This window comes from Rhinolophus sinicus, chromosome 16 (genome assembly GCF_057876585.1).
Source record: "Rhinolophus sinicus isolate RSI-liver-muscle chromosome 16, RSI-T2T, whole genome shotgun sequence".
Classification (NCBI taxonomy): Eukaryota; Metazoa; Chordata; class Mammalia; order Chiroptera; family Rhinolophidae; genus Rhinolophus; species Rhinolophus sinicus.
The window spans coordinates 89,589,183-89,616,877 of NC_142516.1; the positions used below are offsets into that span (position 1 = coordinate 89,589,183).

Genomic DNA, 27,695 nt, shown 5'->3' on the forward strand with positions numbered 1-27,695 from the left:
ATCCCATTATTTCTTGAAGAGAATGGCCTCCATTGTGACACAGGCACCTGGAGTAGTCCTCACCTACTAGTAGAACTGTGAGCTGGATTTCCCGTCAGACACACAGACTCACCTCTTTTGGCTCCAGAAGCTACTACTACCATGCTGTTCTGGGCAATGGATACCGAGCTCCACCCAATTCTAATAACCTCTCTTGAGCTGCCCATAAAACCCAGGGCATAGCCGAGGACACCTCCTCGGCCCTCCTACTCCAGTAGTGACTTCTGCTTGAGGCGGGGTTTTCCTGTCTTTCAAAAGAAGCCTACCCATGCCAAGACAGTCTTCTAGAACTGTTCTAGAAGATTTCTATATAATATTTGTAACAGGTTGTTATAGTCCTAGTTATTTCAACCAGCTCATATACTTAATGTAATCAGTAGTACGGTACTAGACATAGGAGGTGGTGGGGAGAAATGGTACTAAAATTATGTCATATTCTGACCTCAAGGAAGTTACACTTGATCCATTAGAGAGGCAAAATTAACAAATAAACAGTAGGTGACCCAAGACAGAAAAGAAATTGGACACTAAATGGTATAGGCTCTAAGCACTTTAAGAGTTGAAAAGAAAGATGGGGGGAGATGGCAAGACTTTCATTCCTTAGAATTAATTACTCATATTTGTTTCTATCCCATTGCACCCTTGGTGAAAGGTGCAAGAGAGGCAGAAAGAGGGGCTGAGTTAGGGCCTGGTGGCTGTTGATCCTGGTGCCTCCAAAGGCTCCCTGCTGCAGAGTCCTGGGTAAAGGGACATTCACCCGCTGGCTCAGGAGACCTGAATGTGAGGACTCAAATACAGAGAAGGAAGTGGTCCAGGTGACAATGGGAAGAGGAAGGTTCCCTTCCTGCCTCACATCCGGCTCAGCTGGTACCACTGCCCACTGTCCTCTTCCTCTCCCTGGATTCCTCTCCCACGCACACCGGCAGTCCCCACACACCTGTGTCCACTGGTTGTGCCTGGCAATGACACTGGCAGCATTTCTCCACCGATAAGGGCTGCCTGGAGTGGCAGTCAGAATGAAAAAACAAAAACAAAACTTCAGGCAGGCACACTCTGCACTGTTTCCTCATTGCTTCGTGTGGAAGAAATCCTGCAGAGAGGACTGACGGCTTTCAGACATTAGCACGTGTGCTATGGTTAGCCTCTGCCTGGGCCTCATAACCACCATGATCAGAGCAGCTGGTGGTGCTCTCAGAAGCAGGTAAAGTCCTGCAGGGGGCTCAGCCAGGTCATGGGGGCAAGTATGGGCCTGTTTTCTCCTCTGTGGATACAGCTCCCCAAAATGTTAGCTCACCACAGCATTTGTTCTCTGTGACTCATTTTGGGTAACAAGTTTATTTTTCAGAAAAATTACAATTTCCCTTTTAATAGGTTATTCAAAAGAAATTGACTGCATTTTTCTGACTTACTTTTTTAATTTTAATTTTCTTATGATTTTTGTTTTTTAATCTTAGATTTTTCTGACTTGAATGATCTTGACCTTTATCATGGAAGTTAAAACATATATACATATGTAACATATATGACATATAACCTGTATGACATGAAGGATATTATTCACACAAATACACTTGGTTAACTTTGCAGGAATTTGCCTCTTCTGATGAGTGAGGTGACATTATCTTGATCACCAGCTTCCACATGTTTCAGAGTAAGGGAGCCCAAAGCAGACATTCTGGTATTTATTCCTGAAATGTTTATTGGAGGCTTATGTGTGTATAGCACCATACCAAGTCTTCTGAAAGAGCTTTCAACCTGGTTAAGGAAATCAGCTACATGATCCAGGTTAGAATATTAACATAAGACATTTCAAAGGCCGCACACAGTCCAGGACTCAGTGGGGGCAGATGCCCAAAGGCGCCGAAGGACGCAGAAGCTGTGTGCATTGGGGTGATGGGCGCTTCTTGAAATGGGTCAAGTGCAAGTGGAGTTTGATCAAGTGGGGAGGAGGAGCATGGGCTGTGAAATACCTGTGGGGAGGAAGATACTGGAGACTGCAAAGACAAACCCAGGGGACGGGGAATGACAATGGTGGCATTTCAGGGAGAGCTAAGGGCCTGGTAGCCAGAGAGGAGAGGTTCATTCAGGTTGGGCAGGAGGCCTGGCTGTCAAGGTGGGACTGTGTAGGGACCAGGCCTTGGGGAGCCCTTGAGGATGAGAGTAGCATAATGGAAACAACATTTGGGGGGAAGATGAGAGGTTCTCTAGCAAAATCCAAGAAGTCTGTTGACTCTGTGAAGTTGCTGGGTTTGCAGCTGTCCCAACGTGAGACTTGAACCCAGTTCCCTATATTCTAGTTTCCTGTCAGTGAGCAGGTTGTAAAGGAGGTGGCTTGCTGCTTTTGTCACTTATGCTTTAGCACCCCAAATACCCTGAGCATGTCTAGTCTCTAAGCAACTGTTAGTTCAGATATCATTGATTTGTTCCATCAAGTGTCTTTGAAACAAAACCAGGGAAAGGGCAAATGGCACTCACCTATCTAAGGTTGATAGTCACAATCTAAATTAGAGAAGTGTATAGGACTCTCTCCTCTACATAACCCCAATAAATATGTATTTATCCTGTGGTTCCTGGTGAACTGAGCTGTCCTAAGAGCTGAGGGAGGTGGGGGGAGGGAAAGGGAAGCGAGGGCTGAATGGAATGAAAGAATGTCCTAAGAGACATGGTCCCTCTCATCCAGAAAGATTGGCTTCAATCTAATAATAGGGGTGGGTGCTGTCATTCCTTATGGTGTCCTAAGTTAATAAAGAAAGTAGAGTCTGAAATCTGACCTTTTCCCAGTGATGTTAAGAGCTGTGTTCATCTCCCCCAATTTTCATGTCTGATCTATCCCTTGTGAGATGCCAGGTTCGGTTTGGGGCACATAAGAATGACCTCGTTCTCACCGGCTCAGCGTTCCAGGTGAGCCAGGTACAGATAATGATAGCTTGGTTGTATTGGTTGCCATGCTTGTCCCTCCCAGGAGCCACGTGAGCTGGATTTATCTGAAGACTGTCAACTTGAATGAGTGTGGGAGTAAGATTTTTTTTTGAATCAGCAGCTTTTCAGCCAGAAAATTCTTACCACTGTGTAGAGGTGACATTCTTGGCTCTGAGAAGTCCGCTGTGGAAATCCAATGCCGGCTCAAAACCAATTTTCAGCTTTAGAGGGGACCAGCAGAGGGCGCATCTTCTAAAACCACGCGGGGCTCAGGTACCCGGATGACATCGTCATGGTCAAGGCCACCTGGAATCACTCAGGCACCAAGAATTTATAGAACGCCTGCGGGCTTTGTAACTGCTGCCAAATATTTCATTTCTGACAGAGCAAAGGACAACTTGGATAAAAGACAAACCCCAAACAAACAAACCAGAAAAGAAAACCCAACCTACCAGTAAAAGAAAAGAAACAATAACAAAAACTCCAGTGCTAATTAGCACAAAGAAACAGTGAACTACAAGGTTACAAGAAAGACAAATTGTGAATGTGTCCGTACTCCTGGTGCTGGATGGGATCTGGAATCGTCAGGTTCAGCCTTTTGAGACTAGCTTCTTCCTGAGGCGTTCTCTGAGTGACAGCTCCAAAGGGTTAATGCGTTCATAGTCTTGCCCCTAAAGTCTCCTGATTGCTCCGTGTCACTTGTTTGTCTCCCCACCAAAGAAATATGCTCTTTCATGCCAGGTATTATACTTTCTTTAGATCTCTCAAAGACACGGCCACAGTGACCGGTACTTAGTAGGTGCTTCCACATCTCAGTTGTTCTGGAGAAATGAAAGAATAGTTTTTAAATATTTTAAAACAAGATTTCACTGTCTCCCTTCATCACCCTTGATTTTAGTGACTGACTCTAACAATTAGGAAAGTTTTCCTTATAAAGTACTGAAGAAAGCTCATTTTGCAGCTGGAATTTATTGCTAGATGTGAGGGGGGTCCTGATGAAAAAAAATTGTTTAAATTTCTTGTGAAACCTAAAACATAAGCGTACATGTTTCTTTCCAGCTTGAGAGACCTAATAATTTCTTCATATGTAATCTTGAATGGAGAACCTGTAGACCTGAGTTCTAGTCCTGGCTTTCTTATTTGCTAACTGTATTTTGCAGCGGCAAGACACATAACATCTCTGTGGCCTCAGACAGTGTCAGAGCTGAAATCAATGGTTCCTGACTGATCACAGAATCTCCTGGGAATTCAAAAAATTCTCTGGACCTCACACCCAAGTAAGTCTGGGGTCAGTCTTGGAAGTCTATTTTTGTAAAGACCCCCAGGTGATTCTTATGAACCAGCGGGCTTGACAGCCACCGGACCAGGTCACTGGTCCTCAACCTGTATGTACGGATGCCTGGACCAGCACAGTCTGGTGTGAGCCCAGGTTGAACAGCTTCCCCAGGTGATTCCAATGTGCCTCCAAGGTCAAAGGCCCTGGATTAGATGCAAATACTGGTGTCTGTGCAGGGCAGACACACAGCAGTGTTAGAGGATTACTTCTCCTAAGAGTTTGGGCTTTAAACACTTTCTCCTTTACCTTTGCTGGGCTCCCACTTGGAGAGAGAACCTCTGCATCCTTAAAGACAATCTGCTTGTTTCCACTTGGACAACTTGGTGAGGAAGAGCTGACTCCCGGAAAATGCCTTCTCACAGCCAAAGTGAGCCAAGTGCAAAGTTGGTTCCATTTCCCTAAGAGAGTAACAATCTGTTTAATTCTAGCAATAAACTGGGTTCCAGGGGGAGGGACTGTTGAAAGGTCTGTGTCAGTTACATGGTGATTATGAAATTCATGGTATGACTAATCCAGTGGCTGAACCTATGATTATCTGACTTAACCAAGGATAAACCCATTGTATTTCTTTATATAATTTCCAATGTATCTCTTTATAGAATTTGAAGTACAATAAAGGCCGGTGACTTTGAAAATTTCCCTTCAATGATTTGTACATCCTTGCCTATAGTTAGCAGCTATGATTAGACAACAGGCCACCATGACAAGCCTGTAACTTTCTGAAGCATTCTTTAGTTATTTATTTTTTGACATTTTATAATTTCTTCTTTCTTAGGGACACTTTGTAAATGGTAAATAAAGCCCATTTGTAACAAGCTCCTATAAATGTCCTGGTTTTAAAAATCAGAAAGCCAAAAATTATGGTCCAACCTTGAGGTCACTGACTTTTTTTGGAGAGAAGTTTAAAAATCTCTGAATGCTTGTCACCTCCTAGCCTCTTTCAGAGAAAAATGCCTGTGGTTCCTATCGGGGACCATGTTTTAAATATTTTTAAATTTAATTTATTTAAACCAAAAAAAAAGTTCACCCATTATTTTCCATGCCCAACCACCTTGCCTCTTGCAACCACCAATCTGTTCTCTGTATCATTGAGCTTGGTGGTGGTGGTTGTTGTTTTTGATTCCACACACCAGAGAGATCATGTGGTATTTGTCTTTCAGTGTCTGTCTGACTTATTTCACTTAGCGTAATGCCCTTGAGGTCCATCCATGTTGTTGCATTCTTTTTATGGCCAAGTAATATCCCGTTGTATATATGTACCACCTCTTCTTTATCCATTCATCCATTGCTGGACACTTACGTTGCTTCCATATCTTGGCTATTGTAAATAATGCTGCAGTGAACATGGGAGTGCATCATTACACACGTGTAGGGCTGGGCAAGGATAAACATTCACGTGAGGGTCTATTTGATGTGTCCACTTTGGTGAGGCTGCAGTTCCCAGTTACACAATCAAACACTCATCTGGGTGTTTTTGTGAGGTATTTTGAAGATGTGACTAAAGTCTACAATCAGTCAATTTGGGGCAAGGGAGATTGTCCTGGATATTGTGGGTGATCCCAATACAAAAAGTTGGAAGGCCTTAAGAGCAGGGCTGAGGACTTCCTAAAGATGAAATCCCACCTGTGGACAGCAGCCTCAGTGCATGGCCTGGAGTTCCAGCTGCCCTTCCTGGTGGCCTGCACACTTGTCCTACCAGCCCCCACATTTTTGTAAACCAATTCTTGCAATCAGTCCTTTACTACTGTCTCCTACTGGTTTCGTTTCTATGGTTGAACTTGAACTGACACAGTTGCTACAAGCACTGTATAGATGGGCAAATGGAAATTCAGTGGGGATAAGTGGCTTTCACAGTATCACAGAGCAAGTGAGTGACATCCAAGGACCAGCTCCAGGCCTGCAGCCTGGAGTTATTTCTGCTATGTCCCTCTTCTTCATTTTTCTGACTCTGAGCAAAAGGGAAGGGAGGATTTGTTGAACCTTCTCTGTAAAAGTTCCACAGGAAGGTTTTTTTTATGAGAGCTGATGAGTTTATGACAGCTGATGAATTTTATGAGAAAGCAAGAAGCCTTCCTTTGAAATGCTAGAAACTACTTGCCCAGCCCTCTCCCTTTTCCGCACTCTAAGAATAGCACAGGATCTTTAAGAACTTGGGATTTGAACCTATTTACTGCTGTTCACCTTCGAAGTGCTGGTACTGGTGAGCTGATGGCAGGTGCAGGGAGCCGCACTCAGGGGTCATGGGACACTTGACTGGCAGTGTCCCAAGAAGAAGTGGCAAGAAGGGAATCCAAGGTGAACTGGCAATTATAGCTGAGTAAATGCACTTCTCATTTCATAGTCACACAGGAAATCCATGCCCACAGTCCAAGGACCTGACTGGACTGAAGGTGGCGAAAGCAGGGCAAGAGAGGAGAGTGTTAACAGAACACTTTTTCACAGGCAATATGCAGCATTCTTTTCATGGGATCCTGGAGAAACTCATTAACTCTTGAGATAGGGAGGTAACTAAGAAAGTCTTGGAAAATGCCTCCCAGGAAAATGCATTTGTATGTAATGAGGTACAAAATTCATCCTCCCAGTTCAGATTGGACTTAAAAAGGGAGAGAACACTCCCCACATAGATTACTTGAATTAAACTCGGTAGTTTCCTTATGAGCTCATTGGGTCCTTCAGAGAGATTGCATCTGTGCTCTCATAAAGACTGTGTAAATATCGATTCTAATACAGGTTGGAAAATTACATCTTCCAGGCCAGACGCGTGATTTGCACAGAAGATTCATTTTCCTCAAGTAATCCCTTCATTTGAGGGGCAAGGAACCAGGAGGATGGATGGATAGAAGTTCTTTCCTTTCCTTTCCTTTCCTTTCCTTTCCTTTCCTTTCCTTTCCTTTCCTTTCCTTTCCTTTCCTTTCCTTTCCTTTCCTTTCCTTTCCTTTCCTTTCCTTTCCTTTCCTTTCCTTTCCTTTCCTTTCCTTTCCTTTCCTTTCCTTTCCTTTCCTTTCCTTTCCTTTCCTTTCCTTTCCTTTCCTTTCCTTTCCTTTCCTTTCCTTTCCTTTCCTTTCCTTTCCTTTCCTTTCCTTTCCTTTCCTTTCCTTTCCTTTCCTTTCCTTTCCTTTCCTTTCCTTTCCTTTCCTTTCCTTTCCTTTCCTTTCCTTTCCTTTCCTTTCCTTTCCTTTCCTTTCCTTTCCTTTCCTTTCCTTTCCTTTCCTTTCCTTTCCTTTCCTTTCCTTTCCTTTCCTTTCCTTTCCTTTCCTTTCCTTTCCTTTCCTTTCCTTTCCTTTCCTTTCCTTTCCTTTCCTTTCCTTTCCTTTCCTTTCCTTTCCTTTCCTTCCTTTCCTTTCCTTTCCTTTCCTTTCCTTTCCTTTCCTTTCCTTTCCTTTCCTTTCCTTTCCTTTCCTTCCTTTCCTTTCCTTTCCTTTCCTTTCCTTTCCTTTCCTTTCCTTTCCTTTCCTTTCCTTTCCTTTCCTTTCCTTTCCTTTCCTTTCCTTTCCTTTCCTTTCCTTTCCTTTCCTTTCCTTTCCTTTCCTTTCCTTTCCTTTCCTTTCCTTTCCTTTCCTTTCCTTTCCTTTCCTTTCCTTTCCTTTTTGAAGTGCTAGTTATAGCAGTAGCAGAAACTGAGTTGATTTCGTTTTAGTGGGAATACAAGGGAAGCCCATACAGGCCAATATATATAGAGAGAGCCTGTGATGGAACTTTTAAAGTAAAACACAGCTGAGCAACTGTTTAAGTGGTGTTCCTTTCCTGAACACTCTTGGAGGACCTCTTTAGATAATTCCAAAATTTTCTAATTGGTTTTGTGGCGTGGTAATTGGCACGATCATCCTTCCTTTCAAAGGGAGAATATAGTTTAATGATGAGCATGGCTCTTTCCCTCTATTTTGGCAAGTATTATGAAAATGCTTGAATCTACACCATTCTCTCCTCAGTCAGAGATCACCTTATAAGACATTCCTTGTTGTGACCACTTAATCTGAGGAAGGTGGGTGATGCCACTTATGAGGGCTGTTGAAGATGACATCATCACCACCATCATCATCAATCTGTGAGCAGAGGAATAATGTGCACAAATTTGTTTGGATTTGGAGGAAAGACTGCCTGGAGAGGAAAGAAAGTAGAGCAGGGAGGCCAGTAAAAGGCAAGAGAATTTCTCTGACTTCTAGTACTTAGCTTCCAGTTCGAGTCATCAGGACTTGAATGTCTCATGACATTTAATACAAGAGGGTGTACAAATATTAAATGAATGGTATGGAATGTAATAAATACTTAGGGGAAAAAAAGATTATTATAGGCTGGGAGACTAGGGAAGAGGGAAGTCTTCACAGAACAGTGGGGATATGATGGCAAATTTAGAAAGACAGGGAGAAGAGAAATGGGCCTTCTGGGCAGAGGTATCAATATGCATAAAGGTTTTATGGCCAGAAAATTGTGTTAGGCAAGTTTGACTGGAGTGTACTATTTTGAGAATGGTACATATCTGGGGGGGCAAGTCTTCATGGAGGACATGAAGAGAATCTCACATGCCACTGAATATTTTTCAGTTTTATCTTAAAAGATTGCTGTCACAGTGCAATAGCAAAAATTTGCAATAACCTAGATGCCTATCAATCAGAGAAGAGTTAAGCAAGCTACGATCCTGTCAGTGTATTGCATACCATCCAGCAGTGACAAAGATTGAGTTGGACCTGCATGTACTCACTGGAAAGCTCTCCAAGGCACGGTGAGTGAAAACATCCAGGATAAGTAATGCCAACCACATAAAGCAAGCACACATCCACACCCGCGGTACTCCATGCTCCTGACGGTACAAACGTATAAACACAGAGACGTGTGTGAACACATCCTCATTCTAGGAGGATACACGCTCATTGATGACAGTGGCTACTTCTGGGCAAAGGGCCTGGGATGGGCCACAGCACTGCCTGCTCTGAAGGCTCAGATCCTTGTCGGTGGAGAGTGTTTGAAGGAAATGGTGCTGAGCCAGATTGCCTCTCAGTCACGTAAGCCTGCTTCTTTCCCCAGCCCAGCTCAAACTGGATTCCAGCTCTAGTTATCATGTAGGTGGACTAGACTGGACTTGCTTTGCTTCCCATCAATTAAAATATACCGTTTCCCCGAAAATAAGACCTAGCCGGACCGTCAGCTCTAATGCCGGTATTATATCATATCATATCATATCATATCATATCATATCATATCATATCATATCGTATCATAGTAAAATAAGACCGAGTCTTATATCAATTTTTGCTCCAAAAGATGCATTAGAGCTGATGGTCTGGCTAGGTCTTATTTTCAGGGAAACGTGGTATGGTAGTAAATACTCTTGCAAAGATAAGCAGAGCTCCCATTTATCTAAAACTATTTTTTACTGCATAAAGTGTTTCTGGCCAAGACAAAGACAAACACCCTTCTTAGAGTGATATTTTTAAGTTTTTCTGTATGAGAAAATCTTTGATACCTTCACTGGGGTAAAAAATTAGTAAATAAAACCAACCAAACTACAAGATACTTCAAGTTAAAATGAACAAAAATGTGCAAGAACTTTATGAAATCAATTATAAAATATTACTGAAAGACATGGGAGATCCAAATAAACAGAAAAATAAACCAGGTTTCATGAATGTAGAGATCAATGTCAGAGAGATGGAAATTCCACACAAATGCATCTCTAGATGCAATTCCAATAAAAACTCTAATGGAATGTCACAGATTGTTTCTAAAATTCATATGAAAATGTAAAAGAACCAAGAATAGCTACAGTATTTCTGAAAAAGAAAACAAATAATTTAGAAGTACTTGAGCTATTGGATGTAAGTAATTATCATGAAGGTTATAGGATTTAAAACACAGTGATATTGAAATCAGAGGCCAAATGAGTCCGGGGCTCGTGCTGCCTGCGCTGCTTCAGCCATAGATCTACACTGGAGCTGAGTCATAGAATACGCGTTTATTATCAGAGCACTGGTGGTCTGAGAGGCCAATGGGTTAACACCTCCAAAAACTGCCTTAACCTTCTCAGACTGGCTTGGGGTTTTTAAGGGAAAATTGGGGTATTCCTCCAGAGGCTACGTGACGGTTCTGGGGGTCTGCATGGAACCTTCCCTCTGGCCATGTGATTCTCCCATGGAGAATCAGCAACCCAGGAACAAAGATGTGATTAGCTTGGAAAGAATGCTAGACCATAGATATTGTGATCAATAAGCTTAAGGGTGTTAATCATAAATTTCAGGGTAACTAAAACGGGGAACTGGGTGGGAGAGGGGGCATTCTGAGCTTAAGCCACAGGGGGTCGTTCTATTGCTAAGCTATAGGTAGGTCAAGTAAAGGTGAGGCTGGGGCCACGGAGAGGCCTCGACTGTTGGGGTGCCAACAAGGCCCTGCTTCAGTATTGATTCAAAATAGACAAGGGCAATAGAGAGATCGAAAATAGGTCAATGGAATAGAAATCAAATACATGTCTAACATGAGAACTTGATGTTACGATAGCAGACATATTACGAATTCATGGAGAAATATTATATGTAAAAAAATGAAATTGGATTCCTACCTCATACCCTAGGGAAATAAAGAAACAAAAAGTTAGGAAATACAATCTTGCAATAGAAAAGAATGGTACAAGCAATGGAAGAAACCACAAAAGAAAACCTCAATACATTTGCCTATACAAATTAAAAACTTCTACTATCAAACAAATGAAAATATATGCACAACATTGAAAGAGAAACTATCAAAATCATTACTAAAGAACTTTTTTAAATCAATGAAATGAATACAAACACTTCAATATAGGAAAAAATAGGGAGCGCAGAATAAATACAAATTGGAAATTAACAAATGTGTTATTTCATTAGCAATCAAATTTATGCAAATTAAAATAAGATGCTATTTTTCACCTACCAAAAGGAAACCCAAACAAAACCCTTCATTATTCATTACTAGTAAGGGTTTGTTGATATTTCTATTCTCATTCTTTGTTGGTAAGAGTGTATATTGGTAAAAATTTCTGGAAAACAATTTGGCATTGTGTATCCTGATTTTTTAAAAAATTATGCCTATTACATTATAATTTATAATGGTTAAAATTGAAAAATTAAATGCCTAACAATAATTAAATCAATGGAGGTCTATATAGTTAATGGAGATCAAGTTTTTGTTTGCTTCTGTTTTTCTAATTATTTATTTTATTAAAGTATAGTTAACATACAATATTGTAGTGGGATCATGTTTTGAAGAGATATTTAGTTGTCATTGGGGACAATACTCAATATTAAAGTTCAGTAGAAAAAGCAGCCCACTATGTGGTATATGAACCAAAAACAACGAAAGAACAAGGCAAACAAATGAGAAACAAAAACTCATAGACACAGACAATAGTTTAGTGGTTACCAGAGGGTAAGGGGGGCGGTGGGTGGGAGATGAGGGTAAGGGGGATCAAATATATGGTGATGGAAGGAGAACTGACTCTGGGTGGTGAACACACAACGTGATTTATAGATGATGTAATACAGAATTGTACACCTGAAACCTATGTAACTTTACTAACAATTGTCACCCCAATAAACTTTAATTTAAAAAAAGCAGCCCACAAGTTTATGTGATATAATTCCAATTTATTAAACAAAAAATATATACATACTCTAAAAACAAGACTGAAAATAAGTATAACATTTTGACAGTGATTATCTCTGAGTGTTAAAACTATGGAAGATTTATTTATATTTTCTTCTTTCTGTTTTCTATACAGCTAAGGATCTGGAATCCAAAACAAAAGGAAAACAAATCAGGTTACATGGTCTAGGTAAAAGAAGCAATTTGGCCGGGAGCAGCATCTCCCAAAGTGTGTTCTGTGGACTTTAGTGTCATTAGTATTATTACTTGTTAAGTAATATTAGGAAGAGTTATGGTATGATGGAAGGAAGGCTTCCCTGGCTACCAGTCTGGATACAAAAGTGAAATAGTTTCTCTACTTCTCTTAAACCTTTGATAAATGAAGTGTCCGCAATGCGGTTATCCGGTTATCCTTAGCTGTAATACATGTTTTAGATTCCAAACTGTAGACGTCAGAATAAGCATTCTGTTTGTAAATTCAAGAGCCAAATGTGTGTTTTAGCCTAAATAGAAACCCATTAACAGAGTGCCTGTGGGGAGGGTCAGCTTTTTTAGTCAGTGCTTAGAATCTGTTAAGCTCTTAGTTAAATATTTTACCAGACTCCACAGTTTTGTGCTGTTACCATGGAGGAGTCGATTTTATTCTGTAAATATTAGGGCAATGGTTACAATTTACCCTCTCAACCGTAATCATATCAAAACCTGGCCCCTGAAGTAGATCTGGTTTTGTTTTGTGTCTTGATGTATAATTTAGCTGTAGACAATATCATGCTTTAAACGCCCCAAGTTGTGTAAAATGTTGAATGGGGATATTTAGTTTTATCCATTTAAATTTGGAGACGCTTTGCTCAATACATGGATTTTCTATTTTTCTGTTTTATTTATTTATTTATTTATTTATTTATTTATTTATTGTATTAATATGGAACACTTCACGAATTTGCATTTCATCCTTGGCAGGGGCCGTACTAATCTCTGTATCGGTCCAATTTTAGTATATGTGCTGCTAACATCTGATTCAGCTCACTTTGCCTTAAGCTCTTTTTAATGACAGGAGAGCAGGTTCCGTTATGTCTGTCCTGGGTTTGAGCAGAAAAGGAGGCTGTGCAGCTACCTCACACTGCAGGCTTATCAGGTTATTTAAATTTAAGTTATAAAGAAGAGAGGCTATCACACCGTTCTGCTTGCCACTATTTAGAAATGGACTTTGAACCTTCAAAAGCTGTTCTCAAATTTTGATGCTGGTAGAAGCATTCTGATGCAGATTTTGAAGGGCCAGTGAGCATAGGTACAGGCTAATGTGGGGGAGAGGACAATTTCACCTCCAAGGGTTTACGAATCAAACACACTCCCCATGGTCTGAACCTGTCCTCTCCTAACAGCCTTTAATTTCACACCATTATCAATATGAAACTTTTGTGTGCAGACCTTAATGTGTGTACATTATTAATTAGTGATGGGCAGGTGCTATAGTGCTATACTATGAGGTATGTTATAAACACATAAATTAAAACTAAATAAATTAAAGATAAATGCAAAGTAACATCATTTTAAATACTATTAGTAATGGTATCTTCGTATATTTATTAGTGGATATGTCAAGGCTGTGCATAGGGTCCGATTCATCCTTGTGGATAGTGGATACGAGGTCTGACAATTAGGTTCATGACTTGTTGCAAAGATGTTGCTAATCTTTTTTGATATCAGAGGGATTATTCGTTATGAATTTGTACCAACCGGACAAACAGTTAACCAAGTTTAGTATTTGGAAGTGCTGAAAGTGAAGTAGGAATATTTTTCTGTGAGTCCCCAAATGAAGTAAATGATGTTGGATCTGCCGACAGTTTCTGGGTGTGGCCGGGAGCGTGTCTCGTGAAGCTGAAGGATGGACACATGGACCAGGGAGAGGCAAAAAGTTGTACAGGAAGATAGTTTATTAGAGGCAGGAGAAGAGGTTGCAGCTCCTAAGCGGGAGGGTTCCTGAATCGGAGTGCCCAGTGACTGAGGCAAAAGCTCTTACTTCTATACCTTCCCTTGCCTGCTTGGGGAAGGGGGCTGGAGCCTTCTAATGGAATTCATCTGTCAGGTTTGTCCTGCTTGCCCATCCTGAAGGGATTAGTGAACCAACCTATTCCTTCTATTAGATCTGCTCCTTTGTCCAGCCAGAAGGGATTTGAGATTATCTATTAATCTCAAGATGTATCCTCATGTCCCTGTCCTGGAGTGAAGGAGACATTCCAGGACCTGGAGTTTCAGGATATGGCTGCTTTTTGTTTATTCCACCAGGGACACCCTTGTCTACCTAGCAATCATACTAACTAACCTGTCTCAAAAAGGCTGCATAAAAAAGATGACCTGAACTTTTGGCCAACAATTCATGGCTCTTGCATCACAACAATGCTCCAGGTCTCTGAGGGAGTTTTTAGCTAGTAAACAAATAACTATCAGGACACCCTCCCTAGTCACATGATCTAGTCCCCAATAACTTTTTTTTTCACCTGAAGCTAAAGGAAATATTCAAGGGAGACATTTTGACGACATTCAGGCCATCAAAGGTAATACGACGACTGCTTTGATGGCTATTCCAGAAAAAGAGTTCCAAAATTGCTTTGAAGGGTGGACTAGGTGCTGGCATTAGTGCATAGCTTCCCAAGGGGAGTACTTCGAAGGTGACTGGAGAGATATTCAGCAATGAGGGATGTAGCACTTTTTCTAGGATGAGTTTGCGAACTTAATTGTCAGACCTCGTATGAAGCCATATTTGAAGTGGTCTTAGGTAACTCACGTTTTTGGTTGTTGATGTCTTGGCTAATCTCATTAGACCAGCTACGGGAGTCTCGGTTTTTCTTAGTTTTTCTTGCCGACACAGTGAAGAATCAAAGGTCGGCAAGCTGATTAGTATATAAGCAGGGTTTATTAATGGTACGTTCTCAGGGAAAAGAACGGGCCTAGCCAAGGTGGGAGAGGGGGAGAGAAAGAGGGAGGGAGACAGAGAGAGAGAGCAAGAGAGGAAGGGAGAACCATGTCCCGAGGACTTATGGTTTGATGGGTGGGGTGAGTTACATATTGATTCGGCGGGAAAAGTAGTACATGTTCTTCCACAGGAGGGCATGACCTCCTAAGACAGGTGGAGGTATGTTGACCCAGATCCTTATCTTGAGCCAGACCACCTCCTGTCATCTGTTGTCTTAAAAAGAGATATGTGGCTGGAGGCAGTTAATCAAAGCTATTTATGAGCTTTTTCTGCAGTATGGACCCCCTCCCACCTCTCCTCCTCCTACATTTTCTTCTACCTAACAGAACTGTCATTGTTTTCACTTCATGGTGTGACTAACAGAGCTTGCTGTCTTGTCCACTTTCTTCTGGTTGGCTTTTGCCTGTATCACTGGTGTCATGTCATCTACAATTAGGGTTCTTCACAGAAACGCTCTAAGCCCTTTGTCAGTTACATCATAGTAAGTCTTAAAAACAAATGTCTCTGGAAGGCTAACACTTTCAGTCATTAATTTCTGGTGTGAGTTTGTCAGAAGAAGTCATCCTGTTACTGCCTTCAAGGCCCGAGAAACTCGCCTGTCAGTTATTTGAAGGACAGAATTGTTTAGACACTCCTCAGATCAGAGCATCTCAAACCCCACCGTTGTTCAATGCAGATTTCTTGAATGAGCAGGCCTGTGCTTTGATAGTGGACAGGTGGAGGTTGGGTCAGCTGGAGGGCATAGGGTGCAGGTCAGATGGGGCAGGCATGGCGGGGTGCTCACAGGAGCAGGAAACTGCACAGGACAGAAGAGTGATTGTCCAAAATGCAAAAGGGAGGGAAGGACAGATTCTGGGAGACTCTCACTCCTGAAAACGTGTATGACACACTGTTAAAGAGGTATCTTTACACTGTTGTTTTGAGGATGTAGAAACCAGGCTTGTGAGCACAAGAGGGACATCGGTGGCAAGATTGATCCGAATGTCTCTCCTTGACTGAGCTGGAGAACCTGGAACAAATCTAGATACAATGTCCTGTTGTACACTGGGAAGGAAGATGGCAGAATGTGCATAATGGTAGTCTCGGGGGATCTGAACCTGCTCCTGTGGTTTGGACTGGGGGAGTGTCTAGAAGGAAGAAGGAAGAGCGCAAGTGTACCAGGACCAGGTCTCGGGAGCCCAGGACTCGCTGTCAAAGGCAGGGCAGATTCTGGGGAGGAACGATACTGGCCAGTCTGCAGCAGGCGCCAGATGCTCAGGCACAAGGCTTGGTGCATGAGATAAGGGCTGAGCAGCAGGGCGGTGCAGGCGGGATGCACCATGGAGTAGAAGCAGGGACTGTCACCATCAGGGACAATGGCTTATGTTGAATGGTGGATAGTACTGCCGTGGGGCCACCCTTCCCTCTGCAGGGACCATGGGGTCATACTCAGGGTTGACATTAAACATATGTAGCAGTACAGAAGGGGTGCCAACCAATTCCTCCATGGGGCGGGACCAGTGTGCCGTGTCAGCATTGAGTCCCACTGAGCGACAGCCCTGGGGAACGAGCCATCCACTCTCCCCTCCCCAGCCCTCTGGTAGCCAAAGGCATGAGTTTGCAAAGAGACTGGAGCATGTGCTAACTATTCAGTCCCAAACCATTGAGACCCTAAGAGTTAATGAAAGCTGCTTTATAAGAACTTGCTGGTTTTGGCACAGGGAGAGTCCACGTTGACAAACAAGCCCCAGAAATAATGCCTCCTGGAACCTACCCTTGGGCACACCCACAATTACCCCAGGTACTCCTATAAGCATAAACCACAGAGGCATTTATCTAGAGCCCCTCCCCCTCCTCCCACTGTCAGACCTCTTTCAGCACCTCACTTCTAGGCTACAGTCACATTCGTGCATTGCTTCCCTGTTCCACCCCCTTCAAAGCTCAGGAGGTAAAATATTTGCATAGTGTTTCAGAATAATTATTTATCAACAATGTTTTTCCTCTCCAGTTTTCACCCACTTAAATCCATAGCAGAAAAAGACTCTTTTGTGCATGCTCTACTCTCAATTTTTATAAAAATAGCTTTGAACCCAAGGAATGGCCAGTGAGTAGCAAACTACTCATATCAACCTATCTTGATATTTGAGTTGACCCAGATTTCTGGGCAATGCTCCCTTGCAGGGGAGGAAATGGTATAGAAACAATGACCCGGGCTAGCCAGCCTTTAAGTCAGTTTAATAACCGTTCAATTATCCTTTGTTGAGTGAACAGAATAGAATCAGTGGATTTCCCCAAAGGCGCTGCAGCTTCTTCCTGGCTCTTAGTCTTGACTTAAGGGACAGCATTCTCGGATTTTCTGCATTTTCTTCCTGCAGGCTCTGATGCAGCCAAGTCCAGGTTACCCTTACCTGCTCAATCCTCTGGACTCATGTGGAACTCAGGAGTACGAGGGCACTGCTTAAAAAACTACTTTCTAGACTGTAAGGGCTAGATAGCTCATGCAGGAGACTCATCTCAGTGACATGGTCCAGTGTGCGGGGAGATGGGCAGGAGTCTTGACTACTTTCTATATTCTTTGTATTTTGCTATCTATAAATTCTTTCTAGGCCTGAATGATTGAGATAGAGAAATTGGAACAATATTTGCCATGCTTTATAAAGAGGCAGTATGGAGTGAGTTTTCCGAGCCACCTGCTCAGGGGGCCCTTTCACAACCTTCATTTCCTCACCAGTAGAATGGGGCCAATATACTCACCTCCCAGGAATGTGTCAGCACAGGGTGCGGTAGGTAGTAAGCACTCGGCAAGGCAGCTATGATTGTGTCTTTTATGAAATAGAAGACTCTATTAAACATACTTTAATATAAGTGGCATTATTGGTAATAAGAGCATCTCAGGAGATTTGTGTCAAAGTGGCAGCAGTTACATTTACTTTATATATGAAAGTGATCTTATCAGTGTTGATGAAAAGCATCCAGCCTAAGAGAAAGCTTATTAAGAGTTTATTTAAGCCAAACTGACGACATTTGCCAGGAAGCAAAATCTCAACGGATTGAGAAAATGTTCCGTAAAATGGCGGTTTGAAGCTTATTTTATATATAGAATCAAAGGAGGAGGGTTCCATGAAATCCACTGGTGTTAAGTTAAGGGGGTGGGAGAAAGCAAAGCGGGGAGGGGGAGGGGGGAAAGGTGGAATCTCTGGGATTGGATAGAAGTAAATTGGAGAGACAGGTACTTCTTTCACATAGGTAGGTACAGGACAGTTAATAGTTCACACAGAGATATTAATCAAGGGACAAGAATAATAATGAGGGATTCTGTAGTTTTCTGCTCTAGTCCAGAAAAAGGGATTACTGACATTCCAAGGATGTCATCTTAGTTGCAAAAAAGACAATAGATAGTCTCATATAAGGTGAAGATTGACTTTATGAAGGAAGCTTCAGTCTAAGGATGTGACTTCCTGCCATGGACCACCTTAGTTATGAATTTTTTTTTATGTTCAGACCATCTTATGTCATTATTTTCAGTCTTCTGAACTTGTCAGGTTTAACCTATGGCCCCTTTTCCATCCACATCAGTTTGCTAACTGATTCCAGAAAGAAATGCTTTCTCTTACTGAAATCTTTGTGGTATAAATGGGAACACATTTATATGTAGTCATTAAAACATGATTAAAGAACTCTATAAATGGCCATTTTAGGGACAAGGACAATTGCATATTGACAGTCTTATTTTTGTTTTTTGGCTTTTTTTTTTTTTTTTGCTTCAGGACCAAATCTAGATACACTTTGAAATAGATGCTTATATACTTTTGTTAATTGAGTAAAAGTCAATATTGGAATAGATCATACGAAGTGGGACAATTAAGTTCGCAAACTCATCCTACAAAAAGTGCTACAGGGGCTGGTCAGGTGGCTCAAGCGGTTGGAGCTCTGCGCTCCTAGCACTGAAGGCTGCCAGTTCGATACCCACATGGGCCAGTGGGCTCTCAACCACAAGGTTGCTGGTTCGATTCCTCGACTCCCTCAAGGGATGGTGGACTCCGCCCCCTGCAACTAACAATGGCAACTGGGCCTGGAGCTGAGCTGTACCCTCCACAACTAAGATTGAAAGAACAACAACTTGACTTGGAAAGAGTCCTGGAAATACACACTGTTCCCCAATAAAAGTCCTGTTCCCCTTCCCCAAGAAAATCTTTAAAAAAAAAAAAAAGTTACATACCTCACTGCTGAATATCACTGCGGTCAACTTTGAAGTACTCCCCTTGGGAAGCTATGCATTGATGCCAGCGCCTAGTCCACCATTCAAAGCAATGTTGGAACTCTTTTTTTCTGGAATGGCCATCAGAGCTGTCATCGAATTACCCTTGATGTCCCAAATGTCATCAAAATGTCTTTCAGTATTTCCTTTATCTTCTGGTAAAGAATGAAGTCATTGGGGGCCAGAGCAGGTGAGTAGGGAGGGTGTCCCAATACAGTTATTTGTTTACTGGCTAAAAACTCCCTCACAGACAGTGCCATGTGAGCTGATGCATTGTCATGATGCAAGAGCCATGAATTGTTGGTGAAAAGTTCAGGTCATTTAACTTTTTCATGCAGCGTTTTCAACACTTCCAAATAATAAACTTGGTTAACTGTTTGTCCAGTTGGTACAAATTCATAATGAATAATCCCTCTGATTTCAAAAAAGGTGAGCAACATCATCGCAACAAGTTCGTGAACTTAATTGTCCAACCTCATATAAAATCAAAGTGTTGAGTGAGAAGAACATTTCTTTGATTCATTTTGTCGAACTCCTGATTTTCAGTACAGTATTTCCACTGTCATAAAATGGAGGCATATTTGATATTTGAAAAAGGGCTATTTAAGCCATTACTAATAGATGCTCTGTTCTAGAGGTCTTTTAAAGGAGATAAAAAAAAATGTCAGCACTGGTTGAATGATTAAGAAACAATCACATCTAAGATCCTTTACATCTCTAAAATATATCTATTTTCCTATGACATAATAACTAGGGCAAATTTAAGTGTAACTTCCAAAAGTTTATTCCAGAAACAGAAATCTTTATTACTTTTCAGGGCAAACCACTTCTTAACCAAATAGTTGTTCTCAAGTTAGCAAACTTTTGTGGGGGGAGAAAAGAATTGAAAAAAATTGGTGGGGAGGGAATGTGTGGTAAATTTGAATGTGAGAATTGATCCTTGTGTTCATGGCCCAAACAGGAGAAATGACATAACGATGACAAATAGTTGTGCCCACATGTCCTTTCTGTGGGAAATTGCGTTGCTTGATTTGGATTATAACAAAGCTTGAGTGAAAACAGCTAAGCTTTCTCCAATGTGAAATGGGGGTGCAAAGTGAGGGTGGGGTAGTCATCTTCAAATTTGTCAGCAGCAATGTTTCCAGCCTCTCCCTACAGAAACGTAGGAATGAAAACTGTTAATAATTATCAAAGGAGTTCAGTAAGTATGGCACAAAGAAAAGCCACTTTCCCAGTAATAAAGATTTGGTAAATGCTAATGAAAAGGCACAGTTTATTTTCATTAAACCATGCTACCTTTCCCTAACTTGCCCTCCCCCCCACAACTCAGCTTTATGCTTTCCTTCCAACCCACCCAGTAGCTCCTTCAAAGAAGGCCCTCCCCCATGGACATGGAAAAGCTGGACCCTTTCCTCTCCATTACCTTCCCTCCGAAAGGCACTCCTTTCCCACCTTCTTTTTCTACAGCCCTCCTTCCATCTCTGAGCCAGTTGCAATTAAAAATGGGCATGCTCTTTTCTTCATTTTCTAGTCCACTAAAAACTTTGGATTTCTGTTTCTACCACTGGGAATATCAGTCTTGAATCTGAAGATGTAAAGTATTTTTCTGCCAGTATCTCTTTGAATGTGACCCTTTACCTCTTCTTTCCTGAAACATCTGTTCGTGTGATGGGTTTTCGGCTACTTTCCATGAGGTCTGTGACGTCACCTGCCTGGTTTTGATCTCTTTATCTCTCTGTGCTGCAGTTTTCAGTGTAGTTGCCTCAGATGTACCTTTCCATTATTCTACCAAATCTCTCTTGAGCTGTGTGTATTCTGTTATTTCACCTGTTTAGGAACTTCCAGTTAAACCACCATATATTTTCATTTCTGAAAGTTCTATTTGGTATTTTTCAAACCTGCTCCCCCCATTTTATTTTTAAATAAGCTCTTGCTCTTTCTTAGAAATCTGATTCATTTTATGTTTTTAAAAGGTTCAGTATACCTTTCCATTCTCTTTCATAATTGCCATTCTATTATCTGAAATCCTTATGGCTTGGATTTTGGTGCTCTTTCTGTTTGCGGATTTTCCCTCTCTGTGGGCTATTTCCTCATGCATTGGCTGGTTGGTGACAAGCTGGTGTTTAGTGGGACTTGTTCTGTTCCTGACAATCTCTCGTGGCTTCATTGTGAAAGTCCTTACAGACCAATTTTGCAGCCGATTTGATAATAATATTGTAGCTCGGGGATGTTAGGGTAACGTAAACTCAACCTCCACCAGTAGAGAGAAGGCCTGGAGTTCTGAATTCCTGGGGAGGACTTTACCCCCAGTGCCTAGAGCACACGGACCTCCTTCCAACAGCCTGTACCCTTCGGTGAGTTTTTCGTAACCTGCTGGGTTATGTAGGGAGGGGTTTAGGAACTGAGTATAGTGTGCAGGCTGTGTGCTTGTCTCCAATTCCCTGCTTTGTGAAGACTCAAAGTCTCGTTTTCAGTTCAAGCTCCTGTTTAAGGGGCCTAGGACCACCTTTCCCCGAGGGCATCGCACTGACACTTTGGTGCCAGCATTCAGTTCCCTCTTTCTGGCACCTGGCAATTACCCTTCCCCACCCTGCCCCACACTTCCTTCTGTTTAAAGATTAGTCTTGCACTCAAAAGTTGATCTATTCTAGTAGTCCTAAGGATTTTAGGCAATTTAAATTGGCCGTATTGCCAGAAAGAGAAACCATGACCAATAAAAGCGGATAAACTGTCGTAGGTATAGCTGTGTCTGTGACTTAGTGGTGACTGGACTGACAGGCCACACTGCTGGTGTGTTAGTGAAGTAGGAATATTTTTCTGAGTCCCCAAATGATGTAAATGATGTTGGATCTGCCAACAGTTTCTGGGTGTGGGCCCGGAGTGTGTCTCGTGAAGCTGAAGAATGGACACACGGAACAGGGAGCGGCAAAATGTTGTAAAGGAAGATAGTTTATTAGAGGCAGGAGAAGAGGTTGCAGCTCCCGAGCAGGAGGGGGTCCCGAATGGGGGGTGCCCAGTGACTGAGGCAAAAGCTCTTACTTTCATACCTTCCCTTGCCTGCTTAGGGAAGGGGGCTGGAGCCTTCTAATGGAATTCATCTGTCAGGTTTGTCCTGTTTGCTTATCTTGAAGGGATTAAGAAGTAACCCATTCCTATCTATCAGATCTGCTCCTTTGTCCAGCCAGAAGGGATTTGAGATTATCTATTAACCTCAAGGTTTATTCTCATGTCTGTCCGGAGTGAAGGCGACATTCCCGGACCTGGAGTTTCAGGATATGGCTGCTTTTTGTTTATTCCACCAGGGATCCCCCTGTCTACCTAACAACATGCTAACTAACCTGTCTCACTCTGTCACCCATCTTGCTGTGAGATCATGGGCTGATTGTCCTCTACACTTCTGTCTTCCCAGAGAGAAGATGGAACAATAATACCTGCCCTACCTGAGCACAGTAAGGATTAATGAAACTGGGGAAGAGATGAGACACCCCGAGAGCAGGGTAGGAAACAGTGGCTCCATGTGTGGCCACAGGAAGTCAGAAGCTCTCATTTTGGCTGTAGGAGTTTTGCTGTGTGTGTGTGTTTCTGAGACGGGGGCATGTCTCCACCTTTCTTATCTTCCCATGGAACCCACAATAGTCCCTGCACAGGGGCTGCATTAGGCCAGTGCTGCTAAAGCCCTCACTCAATGCCCATCCTGAGGTAGGTGGAGAGGCCCAGAGGGAAGTTGAGTCACTCTTGGCTGATAATGGAAAAGGCCTGTTTCTGCCTGAGGAGCTGGCAAAGGGTGTGGAGACTCTTGAAAGACAGACTTGATTCTCTACTTTGCATAAGAATCTTGACACATGTACTTCAATGGGGAGGGGGAAATACAGGCAAGTTCTGAGGGATAACACAATCCTTCCTTCTCCAGTGGCTCAAGAGTTTCACTAGAGTAGTAGACAGACTGGAACATTCACATAAAGGCAGGACAAGCTCACGGAGACACTGACTGGGAGCTCTAAAAGGCATTTGCAACAGCAACTGGTTGCTCACATTCCGCAGCTGGGCAATGTCTGCATCCATCTGCCACCTTTTCAAAGCACCCTCCTCTTCCTCATAACAACAAATGTGCCCCAGAGTGTGCCCGGCGCTCTGTGTTCCCACACATCTGCCCTACTTCTCAGCACCACCGTAGTGACATGCCCACTTCTACAGGTGGGAACCCAAGGGTCAGAGAAACTAATGCCCAAGAAGGGCATTGACACTTAGGAGCACTTGGCTCCAAAGATGGCTTCGTCCATTGTCTCATGTGCCCACCCCATGTCCCCTCCATGCTTCTCTGTGTCCCCCACCTTGTCACACAGGACAATCCAGAGATCAGCGCTCCAGGCTCCCCTCCTCCTCTGACTCACAAGCTATGAGCCCAGGGAAAGTCCCTTCCTCCACTGAGGCTTGGCTTCTTCGTCTATTAAAGAAGGGTGTAATTAAATGACATCTATGGATTCAAGGATTCTCCTGACCCAAGCTTTGGGAGAACACACATTTTGCCACGCCATCTCCTGTGTTTCTTCACCTTACAAGCCCTCACCCGAAAGTCTCAAGATAGAAAAGGGATGTAGGGGCCTAATATTTAAAAGCTGACTCCACTGGAGTTGTGCTGGGTGCCGATGGCCAAAGTTTTTGATTTTCATTAAGCCTTTACTAATTTCCTTTACATTAATTCCTGGTATTTACAAACCCTTTCTCATTTCTATGATTTGTTGTCCTTCTGCTCCTCTGTGTTCCTCCTGCCTCCTCCCTGCCGGTGAACTCAAGCAAGAATCACTCACTTTGGATGGAACCCCACAAGGATGCTCTACGGTGTTGATTTTGGGATAAAGAGCTAGAGAGAAGAAGGCTGGGTAGGAAGGTTGGCTTAAAAAGAATGAGCTCAGGGGCGCCCAGATGGCTCAGTTGGTTAGAGAGCAAGCTCTGAACAACGGGGTTGCCAGTTTGATTCCCACATGGGCCGATGAGCTGCACCCTCCACAACTAGATTGAAGGACAACGACTTGGAACTGGTGGGCCCTGGAGAAACACACCGTTCCCCAATATTCCCCAATAAAAATAAAAAAAAACCACACACAAAAAACAAAGAATGAGCACGGATGATTTTCTCTGTCAAGGGTTAGAGATAGTGTTCTGACTTCTCCTCATTCTGGACCTTTTTTGGGGACCTCCAGGGCCATGAAACCTTGATTCTTTTTGTGGGAAGGGGTAAATCAGACCTTTTCTGCTTCTTTCTATAATTTCCGAGGAAGCTTTTGCTGTGTGGGAGTCTTACTCAATTATCACTGTTCATGCTTCATTCAGGGTTAGAATACATGGGTGACTAGAATTCATGGAAGAATGCTGGGTAGAGAGGTATCTAAGAAGACTTTGCCCTTGGCCCATAAATGCTTTGAAGTGTAATTGGCAATTCAAAGTCTTGCCCCACATTATTTCTCTGAGGTCTTGTAAAGTCTCAGAGACCAGACTTGAAGACAGTTATAAGAAATTATTTGAGGAGACCAAACCCATCCATTCCAGGCAATCCCCTTTGTCGCAGTTAGGACCCTGGAGGCTTCCAAGTTCATATTTTATTGAAATGTGTAGGCTGAGGAGCTCCCAGGAGCACTGAAGCCTTAGGCCCTGCTCGCCAGATCTAAGAACCTCTGAAACTCCTAGGCATAAAGAATTCAGTTAAATTCGCTTCAATTCAACAGATTTATCAAAACCTTGCTACTCTCCGCTGATCCCCAGTTTCCGTGGCTTAGGACAACTAAAGTTGATTCCTCCTGTGAAGCCCAGTGTGGGGGACAAGAGGTTGGGTGGGAGGAAGGGGATTTCCTCACAGTCCCGGAAACAGGCTGAGTGGCCTCGCCCTGGGTGACAACGCCCAGCTGGGGGAAGGAGGAAGAGAGCAGGAAGATCTCTTAGGAGGGTGCCAGGGGCAGTCATGTCAGCCCACTCTTGGTGACCCAGACTCGCCCACATGGATCCAGTTATTACAAGGGGCTGGAACACAGAGTTCCTGGCTGGGCAGTGCACATTCCTACTATGGGCGTGGCATCGTGTTCCCAGGGGGCCAGCAGTGTAGACGTTGAGGACTGTCACTTCCCTTCTTCCCTGCACCTCCTCACCACTCTCCACGTACCTTTCCCTCATCTTATCATTCCCTCCATCCTTTCCTACCTCCAACACTCCCCCCACCCCTTACAACCCTTTTCTTCTACTCTTGCACAGAAAATCTGTACTCCAGGGATTTTTCATATAGAAGTCAGTGTGAAAGGTACAGGCTGAAAAGAAATCAATATACACTTCCGTCCCTCAAGCCAGGCCAGGGAGCCTGAAGGATATCGCTTCAGGCTTAGCGCTAGTTTCTCCCACAATGTGATTCTCGTCAGTCGCTGCCTTGTCCAGAACTCTGGGGGACTCCTCGCTGCTGCACCAAGGATGCACTGCTTTGCCTTTCGCCTTAGATCCCTTGTAATATGGCCCCCACTCCCCTGTCTCAGAGTATGAAGCCTCCCAACAGCTCCAGCCCTGATTGTAACTTCCACTTGACTATGGGGCAGTCTTGCAGTTTTACACATTTCCCTCTAATTTTTTTAATGCCTGTTTCAGTGTTCTTTGTTAGGCTGTGCATTCCTTAAGCAGAAAGAACTAGCCTGATGGAGACAGCTCCTGCCCAACACTGCTCGGTGTTCTGCTGTCGTCCTGTGCCTGGATTTTGCGTTTTAAACCTCGCCTTTGCCAGTTCCCTCACTTCAGAAAAGCTGTGTACACCGACACAATGTCCTATTACCGCGCAAATGCCATCTGGCGGTGGAGACGAGTCACTGCAGGCGTGGAGAAGTTTCCTGAATAAAAAAACCAGGACCCCGCTAAAGGAGGATTAATTATTTTTCCCTCGTTACTGTCTCTTATGATGGAACGCCAGGTGTCCATTTCAGCCAGATCTGGGGACTGATGTTTCTCCTTTGTTTCCCCAAAGTGCCTAACAATTGATACAGACTTGCTGGTTAATTATTTAAAATTAAAAGCAGCTTCTGCCCAAGTTTATTTAATAGCCATCCTTTTATTTAGTATCCATCATAGACCAGGCTTTTGTTTATTGTTCATTCACATGTGATCTCAAACTTTCAACAGCTCAATGCCATAGGTATTGTCATCTCCCTTTTTTCTAGAGGAAAAAATGGGCTTCCTAGCACGTAGGAGGTTGAAAGCACAGGCCAGTGAGAAGAAGCAGGTCTCTGAGTTGGAGTCTTCTGACTTCAAATCCTATACTTTTTTCTATTATTCTAGTTACTTAATTGCTTTTTGATAATAATCACTGATGTTTCAATACTGGAACTTTTGCAAGTGAGTGCTAAAGGATTGGGAAAGAGCTATATGATAGACCTGGGTTTTAATTCTGAATCTGTGATTGACTTCACTGAAGCTACCAACCTTCTGGAGTGTCTTCCCTGTCCCAATCCCAATCTGTGGAAATCAAATCAAATATGTAAGGGAGTGGAAAAGAAAGGCTTTGCTCCTCCGGAGTAATATCCTTTGCCAGAAGCTTTTTTCTTTTTGTTTTGGTTTTGGTTTTTTTAAATAAATAAGTTCCAAGTGTTACGGATACCAGGACCGGAAAGAACCCATGCGGCACTCAGAGAGTTAGGAAGGTCAGCTTTATTACGCCGGCGGGCTCAGCGGGATCCTTCCCAAAGACTGAGCCCCTAGCAAGGTTTTGAGTGGGTTTTTATGGGTTGGGGACTTCCTTGAGTCGGAGAAGGGGTAGGTGTCCTCTGGTGATTGGCTTGCGGTGTGGCTTGGAGGGGGTTATGCAGAGTGGGCTGGGGCTTAGGCTGGGGACCTCTTTCTCCGCTCCAGCTACCATTTTAGGTCAGTTTTTCCATCACAAGGACAAGGAGAAACCAAACTTAAAATCCAATTGTCTGCAAAGATCTTGACCTGAGTTTCCTCCAGGGTTTTCTCATCTTCTAGATCAGTGTGCACTGATCCTAAGAACTCTAAACCAGCCTGGAAATTCAGACTGCAAACTCAGTGTGTCCTGGCTCTGCCTGATGGCCGGCCCCAGAATTTGAGGTGACAGCAGTGGGTGGGAGTGATGTAGGATATTTTCTTTGTGCTGGGATCCTGTCTCGTGAAACCAAAGAAAGGAAGCGTGGACCAAGGAGAGGCAAGGAGTGAGTTGTAAAAGAAGATAGTTTATTAAAAGTAAAGAGTCGCAGCTCTTGGAACAAGAGGGGGTCCCAATCTGGTTGCCCAGTGACTGAGGCAAAAGCTCTTATTTTTATACCTTCCCTTGCCTGCTTGGGGAAGGGGGCAGGTAGCTTCTAATGGAATTAGTCTGTCAGGTTTGTCCTGTTTGCCCACCCTAAAGGGATTAACAACCCATTCCTATCTATCAGATCTGCTCCTTTGTCCGGCCAAAAGGGATTTATGAGATAATTTATTAACCTCAAGGCGTATTCTCATATCTTTGCCCTGGAGTGAAGGAGACATTCTAGAACCAAGAGTTTCAGGATATGGCTGCTTTTTGTTTATCCTACCAGGGACCTCCCTGTTTACCT

At 43.0% G+C, this 27,695-nt stretch overlaps 1 pseudogene; it reads right to left on the minus strand.

Annotated features, from left to right (window-relative positions):
* Window positions 1–12,821: 12,821 nt before the first annotated feature.
* Window positions 12,822–12,918, minus strand: LOC141571395 (U6 spliceosomal RNA; annotated as a pseudogene).
* Between the last annotated feature and the right edge of the window lie 14,777 nt (window positions 12,919–27,695).